Source organism: Palaemon carinicauda, chromosome 41, assembly GCF_036898095.1.
Source record: "Palaemon carinicauda isolate YSFRI2023 chromosome 41, ASM3689809v2, whole genome shotgun sequence".
NCBI classification, from domain to species: domain Eukaryota; kingdom Metazoa; phylum Arthropoda; class Malacostraca; order Decapoda; family Palaemonidae; genus Palaemon; species Palaemon carinicauda.
This window is the reverse complement of record NC_090765.1, coordinates 38329085-38341584: the sequence shown is the minus strand read 5'-3', so window position 1 is coordinate 38341584 and position 12500 is coordinate 38329085. Positions and strand designations below refer to the sequence as shown.

Below are 12500 nucleotides of genomic sequence, written 5' to 3'. Positions count from 1 at the left end.
TATTGACCCAACAAATTAAGATGAATAATGTTGAGCTGACGACCTGACAGGAGTACAATACTCTAAACAAGAATGAATTGAAACACTTCTTCAGAACAGAGTGATCAACGATAAAAAAAAAGAAAAAAAAAACACACTTAATAAGCCCATATTTTGTACAATTGCAGAGGAATCAAATTCATATAATGTCTACAGTTACAGAAACATTATCAATTCAGATATCTGCATGTTGAACAGCCAGTGTCCTAGACCTTCTTACAATCATACTGTACTTGAATTTTTGTCAGGGATCAACTTCATACTCCAAAATTTGCACTATACACTAACTTTCGCTAGATCTCTATTAAGGCGTTCAGCAACCCCAGATCAACATTCAGAAAACAGAATTGATGGAAAGAGAGTAGCATCATCTGCATATGCAACGAGCTTGTTTTCTACACCAAACCACGTATCATTTGTATATAGTATGAAAAGTACTGGGACAAGAATAATACCCTGAAGAACTCCAGATATTTCATTACTGTACTCACTATGACGCCCATCAATAACTACTCTTTACAATCTATTACAGTACTTAAAAAATCAGTATGCCAAGAAAAGACCCATCTAATCTCAACCCTTTGAGTTTGAAAACAAGGGCCACAAGATTAACACTGTTGAAGGCAGCACTGAAATCAAGACCAATCATACGAACTTCCTGATTCCTATACAGCAGTAGAAATTGTAAAAGGAGCATCACATGCTCCAAGGCTTTTGCGAAAGACAAATTGCTCACTAAGGAACAGATTATTAACTTCAGCATACGCATTTAAACGTTTAGCCAGGAGACGTTAAAAATACTTTCGAGAATATGGAGTTAGTAATGGAAATTGGTCGGTAATCAGCATGGCTAGAGCTGCCATAAACAAAGTTAACTAATGGAGTAACATTGCCAATTCTCCAAGAGGTGTAGGTGTGTATGAATATACAGTACACGTAAGCATGCGAACCTATCTACCTATTTAACTGCCCAATCTACATATCTACCTAATATCTGTAAGTTTGTCTGTCTGTCTATCTGTGGTGAGTGTGTTGTAAAACCATATAAAATATTGACAAAACGTGAATATTAGAATGAAATTGTGCACCATATAAGACAATAAAACACAGTAGCTGAAATTATGATTTTAAAAAAAAATGACTGAAACTACTCTTATTTTTTAACAGTACGGTGCAGACGTCACGTACCTTAGAGCAATGAAAATTGCAAGCGACTCATAGGGAAAATCCAGCAACGAAATAGAACAGGAGTGTCAGGAAAGATTGAACAGCAAATAGCAAAACAGATGGCAAAGGTGGCCGATATGGAAACGTTCCTGACTGGTGAAAGCCCGACTGGGGTTCGAGTCCCGCTCGAACTCGTTAATTTCTTTGGTCGCTGCAATCTCACCATACTTGGGAGCTAAGGATGGGGGGTTTGGGGGAGGCTCTAGATCTATCTGCTGAGTCATCAGCCGTCATTGCCTGGACCTCCTAGGTCCTATTGTAGATTGGGTGGCGAGGAGGCTTGGGCGCTGATCATGAGTATATATGGTCAGTCTCAAGGGCATTGTCCTGCTCGATAGGGCAATGTCACTGTCCCTTGCCTCTGCCATTCATGAGCAGCCTCTAAACTTTTAAACCTTGTTCAAATCACAAAAGAGTAAAAGACATCGAATCGAAAGAGTAACTAAAACTATCTCATAAGAAAGAAGGACGTAATTGATACATGCAAAAACTCATCGAGAAGACACATTATTACAGTCTTCTATGATCACGAGACCAGGTTTTGAACCCTCACAGGAATTTACATCACGCAACGCCTAGTCGCAGAAAACATGAAATGCGTAAAATCCCATTTGGCGTCCCAACACAAAACATCGAAGTACTGATGAATACTTGTGATTTTCAGGTCTTCTAGGAGAGGGACACTGCAAAATCAAATCATTGTTCTCTAGTCTTAGGTAGTGCCATATCCTCTGTGCCATGATCTTCCACTGTCTTGAGTTCGAGTTTCTTGCTTGAGGGTAACTCAGGCACAATTTTCTCTCTTATTTCTCTTCCGCTTGTTTTGTTAAAGTTTTTAAAGTTTTTACAGGAAATATCTATTTCAATGTTACCGTTCTTAAAATATTTTATTTTTCCGTTTCCTTTCCTCACTGGGCTATTTTCCCCGTTGGAGCCACTGGGCTTATAGCATCCTGTTTTTCCAACTAGGGTTGTATCTTAGCAAGTATTAATAATAATAATAATAATGATAATAATAATAATAATAATAATAACCACTCCAACAAGGAGCTACACCTGAGGAAATACGTGAAATCAGATTTACTAATTTAATCTAGATTCTTTCAGAATATGAAGGGAAGGAATCGGAACCAAAATGAAAGTAAACACTCATAAAGGATAAACTGATGTCTCAGCATAAAAATTTTTTTTCCCTCTAATGACATATGTCTGCGAATCTAAATAAACTACATGACACGAATTCATCGACTTGCATCTGAAGTGATTAAAAAGTCAAAACCTGAATGCCGTAATATACATTCAAGGATAATCATCCTCAAGGTCTAAAGGATGTATTCTTTTGACCTTGCATATGGATGCACGAACATGCATGTACATAGGAAGTTGAAATTGACATCGATCCCATAAATATATTTACTTCCCTTCTATCTTAATATTGCTTATTATACCATAACTTCATACGTTATGAACTAAATATTTATGGAAATACAACTGAATACTAATTGAAGGAAACTAAAGAGATCATTTGAATTAGGAATGCACACACACACACACACACACACACAAGTAAGTAATACCAATTACCATTGAAATATTGAGAGTTTGGAATCAAACTGATTTAATCTCTGTAATAAAAATCAATGCAAAAGTGAAAGACATTCGAGAAGGATTCGGGTCAAAACTGATACAAATAGACACAATATAAAGAAAAAAAAAATATGCCAGTACTTACATATAGCCTTTCCTCCTCCAGCAATGTCTGAAATGATAACAAAACTAACAAATTAGTGGCTGATATAGAGCAAAATTGTAAATAAAAAAGTATACAAGTGCAAACATTTAAATCAAAAGTTTACAAGTGCAAACATGTGAATAAGAAAAATTATAAGTGTAAACATGTAAATAAAAGTTTACAAGTACAAACATTATGTAAAAAGAAAATTTTACAAGTTCAAACATGTAAATAAAAAAGTTTACGAGTAAAACCATGTAAATAAAAATTTTACAAGGGCAAACATGTAAATAAAAAAGTTTTAGAACGGCAAACATGTAAATAAAAAAGTTTTACAACTGCAAACATGTAAATAAAAGTTTAAAAATGCAAACATGTAATTAAAAAATTTTACAAGTGAAATTAAGATTACAAACAGCATTAAAGAATAAACACACATTAACGGACAGTGGGCTGATTGAAGCAAACGTGACCTCAGGGTCATGAACGACAACCTTTACGGCAACAATGTTTGTAATATCTGAAACTGTTATTACCGATTACAAATAATGCTGAAACCGCAAGATACATTCCAAAGAGACTTCAATTGTGCATTTTTCAATCAGCTCGGCAAACAGTAATAATAATGCCAATCCACTAAATCACCAAATGCCATGTCAGGGGTCGTTTAAAGATTTATCAGGGGGAATCGAGGTCCCTATACCTTGAAATGAGACCCCAGGTCGTCAGAAGGAACCTGGTTCGCTAAACCGAAATAATGAAAAAAAGGGAGAAAGCTGATATATTAATTCTTCCATTATGATACGTGTGTTATTGATGAACGGAGTTTAAATTGACCTTCGGTTATAACAAGCAACAGAGGTAACGTCAAGTATCAACTGTTCGGTTTGATATTATAGGTTACAAAACCGTCGGTGAATTGCTTATCAAACATTAATCCAGGCGCTGGCAATCAACAAAAGCGTGTTATGATCAACATCAAATTGAAATCATGTCCTTGCAAAGCTAAGGTCCTCTTGCACGGTGCAAAAAAACAAAACTAAAAAAAAGAAAAACTCCAGAGAGAGAGAGAGAGAGAGAGAGAGAGAGAGAGAGAGAGAGAGAGAGAGAGAGAGAGAGACAGACAGAGACTCAAATTTGTTAAAACTCTATTATTAAAAGGTAATATATACGAATGCAACAAAAACGTTGAACATGTAGCCAAAGGAATTTTACTTGCCGTTAAAAATTGAAGACTAACAAATAGCAAAAGAATGTTCCATTTAGAGGTAGAAAATCAAATCTTAAATCTATGCAAAACAATATTAAAATTATGTCGAGTAGGAAGATTTAACTGGTTACATAAATGGGAAATCCCACGACAGTCATATTGTGTGTGTCTTTGCACCTATGTGTAAATTATAAGAAGTTTTATATATATATATATATATATATATATATATATATATATATATATATATATATATATATATATATATATATATATATATTATGTGTTTTATACGTGTAGGTATTTCGGAGTATAAAACAGTACTGTAGTTTAAATAAACATCTTACCTATTAATTAAAATAAGATAAAAACAATGCATCATTTGAACTAAAAATAAACGTTAGAAAAAGGATAATAACATTTAATATGCTGGTAAGTGTTAAATGAATAAGTTGTGGAATGATCTTCCTAATCGGGGAGTTGAATCAGTAGAACTTCAAAAGTTCAAAGTTGCAGCAAATGTTTTTATGTTGAACAGGCTGACATCTTTTTATAGTTTATATATGACATATCTGTTTTGACGTTGCTACTGTTTTTAGATTGATTTATTGTTATTTTTTTCTCATTATTTATTTATTTCCTTTCCTCACTGGGCTATTTTTCCCTAATGGAGCCCTTAGGCCTATAGCATCTTGCTTTTCCAACTAGGGTTGTAGCTTGGCTAGTATTAATAATAATAATAATAATAATAATAATAATAATAATAATAATATTAAAATGAGGAAAGTGTTCCTTTTATCAAAGCAGTCTGTAAATTAACAATTAAAAAAAATATGCTTAAAAAAGACATTAGAGAACGAAATTATGCTCCATCAGCTATATAAAACATGTGCTCTTAAATGTCAAAACAAGTATGGTATGAACTAGCAATATTTTTGTCTAGAGTTTCCTCCTATCCCACAGACACTATAAATGGAATATTGAAAGTTTCAGATTGCTTTATCTTACATTCTTTATTATTATTATCATGATTTTCATTATCATTATCATCTGTTTTTGCTTTCCAAAAGTTATGAATTCTGAGACAAAGGGTATCACACATGTTCATTTTTGTTGTAACTTAAACAAATTTCTGGAAATAAAAAGTTTCCAGTTGTCTTTTTATTTTTATTAGGTTCATAAGTTGTGATAAAAAAACCTACCGTTTTTTCGTTTTTTTTTCTAAGGAAAATTATTACAAGATTTTATCAGAATACAGCTGCAAGCATTGGAATTTCTTTCAACTGCAAATTCCCCGACACTTGGTTATTTTCATTTTGGTTGTGGTGGCCGATGTGGTAACGTACCTGACTAGTGAACAGCCCACTGCGGTTCGAGTCTCGCTCAAACTCATTGGTTTTTTTTGGTCGCTGCAACCTCACCATCCTTGTGAGCTAAGGATGGGGGGGGGGGGTGTTTGGGGGAGCCTATAGGTCTATCTGCTGTGTCATCAGCAGCCATTGCCTAGCCCTCCTCGGTCCTAGCTTAGGTGGAGAGTGGTCTTGGGCGCTGATCATGTGTATATGGTCACTGCGACCTCACAATCCTTGTGAGCTAAGGATGGGGGGGGGGGGGGGGTTTGGGGGAGCCTATAGGTCTATCTGCTGTGTCATCAGCAGCCATTGCCTAGCCCTCCTCGGTCCTAGCTTAGGTGGAGAGTGGTCTTGGGCGCTGATCATGTGTATATGGTCACTGCGACCTCACAATCCTTGTGAGCTAAGGATGGGGGGGGGGTTTGGGGGAGCCTATAGGTCTATCTGCTGTGTCATCAGCAGCCATTGCCTAGCCCTCCTCGGTCCTAGCTTAGGTGGAGAGTGGTCTTGGGCGCTGATCATGTGTATATGGTCACTGCGACCTCACAATCCTTGTGAGCTAAGGATGGGGGGGGGGTTTGGGGGAGCCTATAGGTCTATCTGCTGTGTCATCAGCAGCCATTGCCTAGCCCTCCTCGGTCCTAGCTTAGGTGGAGAGTGGTCTTGGGCGCTGATCATGTGTATATGGTCACTGCGACCTCACAATCCTTGTGAGCTAAGGATGGGGGGGGGGGGTTTGGGGGAGCCTATAGGTCTATCTGCTGTGTCATCAGCAGCCATTGCCTAGCCCTCCTCGGTCCTAGCTTAGGTGGAGAGTGGTCTTGGGCGCTGATCATGTGTATATGGTCACTGCGACCTCACAATCCTTGTGAGCTAAGGATGGGGGGGGGGGGTTTTGGGGGAGCCTATAGGTCTATCTGCTGTGTCATCAGCAGCCATTGCCTAGCCCTCCTCGGTCCTAGCTTAGGTGGAGAGTGGTCTTGGGCGCTGATCATGTGTATATGGTCACTGAGACCTCACAATCCTTGTGAGCTAAGGATGGGGGGGGGGGGGTTTGGGGGAGCCTATAGGTCTATCTGCTGTGTCATCAGCAGCCATTGCCTAGCCCTCCTCGGTCCTAGCTTAGGTGGAGAGTGGTCTTGGGCGCTGATCATGTGTATATGGTCACTGCGACCTCACAATCCTTGTGAGCTAAGGATGGGGGGGGGGGTTTTTGGGGGGGAGCCTATAGGTCTATCTGCTGTGTCATCAGCAGCCATTGCCTAGCCCTCCTCGGTCCTAGCTTGGGTGGAGAGGGGACTTGGGCGCTGATCATACGTGTATACGGTCAGTCTCTAGGGCATTGTCCTGCTCGATAGAACCATGTCACTATCCTTTGCCCCAGCCATTCATGTGCGACCTTTAAACCTTTAAAGGCAACAGCGCAATAATTTGAGAAGCTAAAAATAAATCAATAATCCTTCATGGTGTTGTAAGTGTTCTAGGGCATTATCCTGCTTGATAGAGCCATGTCACTGTCCCTTGCCCCTGCCATTCATGAGCGGCCATTAAACCTTTAAATGCAACAATACAATGATTTGAGGAGCTAAAAAAAATCAATAATCCTTCCTGGGGTTTTATGTATTCGATAAAAAATACAGTACGTTTCCCAAGCAATAACACAACAACAGTGATACACGAAAATCTCAAAAGAAAGATCGCGAATGAAGAATTCGTAATAATAAAGAACGAGGATAATGAAGAATTCGTATTATTATGAACAAGGATAATAATGATATCCGTAATGAAGATTTTCATTACATGGCGTCGCTGCCTCAAGGGAGAAGCTGCAGTTTGCTGAAAAGAAAAATGGTGAATACAACAACAGGAAAAGCAAAATAATAATGTTAATAATAGTAATAATAAAAATAGGGTCTTAGTTCTTATTTCAGGTATCACGGTTCGATTCTATTGAGAGGTAGATATTAGATATTTTGGTGCAAACTTTTGGTGTCAAGTTTTAATAATAATAATAATAATAATAATAATAATAATAATAATGTCTTTGTTTTTATTTGAGTTATAAGGGTTCCATCCTACTGTGAGGTAGAAATTAATTTTTTGGTGCAAACTTGTAGTTCCAAGTTTCACTGATAATAACAACAACAACAAAAACAACGACAACAACAACAATAATGATAATAATAATAATAATAATAATAATAATAATAATAATAATAATAGTCAGCTTTTAATTGAGGTAACATGGTTCGAGCCTATTCTGGGGTAGAAATTAATTTTGGTGCAAACTTGTAGTGTCAAGTTTCATTAATAATAATAATAATAATAATAATAATAATAATAATAATAATAATAATAATCACCTTTGTCTCATTTTCCACGAGGATGTAATCAACTACAATCGAACATCAATGTTCAAGGCGCAATGCACTATCATCCGAAAACAACAACAAAAACAAAAACAAAAACAAGAGAGCTATTTGCATGACTAGATTTCCGAAGCATACCCTCCCCATAAGAAAATTACACGGACGACTTTTAATTTTTTTTCCCTCCCTGATATTGCCACCAAAGCTGTACCAATTACAAAGAAGAGATAACGGTCAGTGGGGCGAATTCTTTCGTCGTTAAAACCTCGGTTAGAAAAAGAGAGAGAGAAAAAAAATTGAAGGTTAAGGGATTTGGGAACTGTTCGTTGATACTGAATACTATTACTGGTACAACCACTATTGTGTCGTTTGCTTTAATCACAGCCCAGGGACAACTCAGCTGATTAAAAACAAGGCAAAAGTAAATGCAGATACAATTAATAAAATGAAAAGAAATCTTTTAAAGTAAACCTCTGAAATAGAACAGCTTTAATGCTAACTTTCTTGTTGTCAGTGATAAGATTATGCAATGCTTATGAAGCAAATTCTTGAATGGTCAGAATTTCACTAATTAAGGAGTTTCTCTTAAAAAAAAAAAAAAAGAAAAAAAAAAAAGAAAAAAAAAAAAAAAAGGAATCAGAAAACAATAATTCGTTAATAAGAATTTTTTTTAATACTGAAGAAAATACTTTACGTAATCAAGATAAAACAACAATTTAGTAATAGAATTTTCTATTATTGAATTGGGTAAACTCAAACTGAAAATATCATATGTAAATAAGAGCCTTTGAAAAGTTTTAGAGATCGGATAATATCAACTAAACGATTTTGTGAAAAATCATATCCTGAAAACATCATTGGGAAAATCAAGGCTAGAAGAAAATTTAGAACACCCAAGTTCAATTGAGATATATATTGTATAAGAAAAAGAAACAAGGGTTACAGTTGTAATTCAGTAGCAATATTCTATGCTAGAAGAAAATATTGTGCACAATATCTCGAATGTATTGGGATAACATCTTTCATATAACTACTATTCACCATCTTTTTTCTAATAATGGCCTTTCACTTTAAAAAAAAAATGAATCAACTAATCAGCTAATTATAGTCAGATTTCTCGAAAACGAATAAAATAAAAATAAATTATGTACCTTAAATTAATGGGATTCGACTGAATGAAGAAGTACACATATCAGCAAACAGCAATAACACTTTCCCATATTGCTTACATTAATTCACTTGATAAAACATTAAAATGATGTCGAAAAAGGCAAAATCTTTAATTATTTCAAAGAGGAAAGGAATCAGCCTAAGAATGTATATGGGCTTTAAATAATACCAGTATAGTTTACATCAATGGTGGTGGCCTGTTAAAAACATCCCTACCTTGCGATTTCCTAGACTCGGGTTCGAGACCCGTTAAAAGCTCGATTGTTTTTCTCTTGTGTCCGCAACCTCACCATGCTCGTGAGTAAGGATGGGGGTTTGGAGAACCTATAGGTCTACCTGATTAGTCATCAGCAACCATTGACTGGCCCACACTGGTCCTAGTTTGGGTGGAGAGGGGGCTTGGGCGCAGATCATATTTATATATGGTCAATTTCAAGAGCTCTATCCTGCTATGCACTGTCACTGTCTCTTCCCTCTGCCATTCATGAGTGACCTTTAAACCTTATTTGCACGATATGAAGTTTGATGAACTCTAATAAAATTTTTGGTCTCATTTAACTACGTTGTCTTTAATGATATGAAGACCAATTAAGAAAAAATAAAAAAAATAAATAATAATAAAGAAAATAATAATATTTACGAAGAGTCACTTTCGACTCAAAGTTGCAGCCTCGCGTAATCAAGAACCTTATAAGCCCATATTTCTATCTTAAGGGGTCATAAAGTTATCTCGTCAATCTGGATATCGTCTCTACATAACAGGCCTTCTTCGTAAATAGTTTTAGAATTTCGAGTAATTTTTCGTAGCCATCCATCAACGTACGGCAAACGCCCGACTCCATGTTACGAAGCGACACGATAGCTCATAACTAGATTCACAAAATTAAATATCATAAAATCGAAAAGGCAACAAGAGCATAAAAAATATTCTATGAAGGATACTCTTTATAACACGCAGTCACATATATATTCCCAAACACTCTCCGCCGCGTAAAAATGTCGAGCTCATATAATTGCAAGCTCCAATTCAAACACTTCAGGATCTGGCATCTATTCCAACAACAAGAAAATAGAGGGATTAAAAAAAATATATATTTGAATACATGCTTCGTTTGGCCGATCAAAACTTCCAATTTACCGTTTTACTGTCAATATTTATCTTCGCCGAACTAGCACCACTTAATAACAGGCTACAGCGGCACATTTTATGAAGGGAAACGCTTATGTTGAATATGAACAAAATTACGAAATAACTCGCACAGCTGAGATCCTTCGCGTTCATTGTTTGTGGAGTGAAATTTTAGTCGGCAGTTTTACGTATTATTTTGCATCTCGCTCTGATGTTTTTTGTTTCAGCTCGTTTCATTCTTCCGGTGGAATAAAGACTTCAGGCTCATTGCCATAGGCCTCTGGAGAGATGACTGCAGTAGAGTGATGAAGGAATCTCTCTCTCTCTCTCTCTCTCTCTCTCTCTCTCACCATTACCAAAGGAGATAATCTTTCATTATTGTTATCCAGTGTTAAATTATTGAACGCTTATAAACTTAGTAAACACAACAGTGAGGCCGTCTCTCTCTCTCTCTCTCTCTCTCTCTCTCTCTCTCTCTCTCTCTATCATCATCATCTAAGGGAATATTTCTAATTATTGCTATTTAATGTTAAATTACAGAAATATATCAAAATTTATTATACAGAGAGAGAGAGAGAGAGAGAGAGAGAGAGAGAGAGAGAGAGAGAGAGACTATAAACCTCTCTTTTAACAAAGTAATCTTATGCTATTATAATCCACACAGTCCACCCTTTGGGCGAAGGATAATTGACATTTATTAATCCATCGATGGGCAGGTGTACCCTTCTCGTGTTTCCTGAAATCAAGGTCATGTTAATCTCCATAGTTTTCTGATGGGGCGATGCAAGTAAAATATGAAGAATCATCATCCAATTGCCTTTAACACACACATACGAGAGAGAGAGAGAGAGAGAGAGAGAGAGAGAGAGAGAGAATTACTTATCATATAAAGGAATGATTGTAAAACTGACTACACGGTCCTAACAGAATTATCTTTAAGTCAACGAAGTTTATAGCCAGAATGGAATAGGAAATCGGATAAGAATCTCGACTTAAAAAGCCTTAAGATTTATCACAAAAGCGAATTTAAAGCCTTTAGATCAGCGCTCAAGCCTCTACTCCAACCATGGTAGGACCATGGAGGAACAGGCAATGGCTGCAGAGGATTTATCAGGTGGACCTATTAGGGTAGAGGTAGAAAGTTTAAAGTTTTAAATGTCGCTTTCAATAGCAGTCAAATAATGGGATATCTATTCAGTCTTGAGTGAAGACTACATTCAGGAGCAGATATTTCAAGTCGCCAACAATAACCCTAATACACATATATATTACACACACACACACACACACACACACATATATATATATATATATATATGTCTGTTTTACAGCTGCAATAAACTTTCAGCATCTGGATTAGCAAAATGGTTATGAATACGTTATCACCTTCAAACATTAAATTCAAGACGGGAAATAATTAAACAACCTTTCCTTCTACATGGGTTTCAAATCTGCGTTCGACAGTGAGTGAAGAACTAACTGAACCACTTTGGTACAAGAAATTGGATTGATCTAGTGATTATACATGAACGGGGGTAAACTACGATTTTTTTTAATGCGAATTATTATGTAAGATTGAGGTTAAGGTGAAAATTCTTGTAAATTGTTTTCCAGTCTCAGTGTATCAACACTACGATCTTTTATGTCATGTCACTCATACTGGAAATTAGCTAAAAAATACTAGTTATACCTCGCATGTTTCTAAATCGACACAACCACACCTGAAGGAAAAACAAGGTAGGAAAGACACATCTTGCATAACCAATCAATCAATATGAAACACCACAAGATTAACTTACAATGGCCAATACACCAATAATCAAGGGGCTATATAAACAAGGATAAACTGTATAGACTTCATGGAATATTACCCTAGCTTAATTTAAACAACCACATATCCAAGAGAAAGTCGCTAGACCTCGTTAGAGAAACGGGTAACGAAAATAAACTTGCTCAGCCAAAGAGCGTAATGTTATAAGGCTTCTATTTACTTAGCGTCGGCCAGTGAAAAAGTGAAGCCTTTATTTTATTCCACATCAATGTCTCTACAATATTAAAGTGAAATGGATGACTTACGGCTGAGAGTTCCTTATTTTTTGAGAGATGTGAATAGGTTATTTTTTCGTTATAATTTTCTCTGCAATAATTTCAATCATACCTTCGAACTTGATTTTTGTTTGTTTGATATCCCGGTTCTTTCTCTATTTTCTGAGAGAGAGAGAGAGAGAGAGAGAGAGAGAGAGAGAGAGAAGAGGAGAGAGGAGAGAGAGAG

At 36.3% G+C, this 12500-nt stretch overlaps 1 long non-coding RNA gene across 1 annotated transcript in view; it reads right to left on the bottom strand.

Annotated features, from left to right (window-relative positions):
• Positions 1–3027, bottom strand: part of LOC137632458 (uncharacterized) — a 330055-nt gene extending 327028 nt beyond the window's left edge. The window contains exon 1 of the long non-coding RNA XR_011042045.1: positions 2999–3027. This is a non-coding gene — a long non-coding RNA (uncharacterized lncRNA). The remainder of the gene's footprint in view (positions 1–2998) is intronic.
• Positions 3028–12500: the final 9473 nt, after the last annotated feature.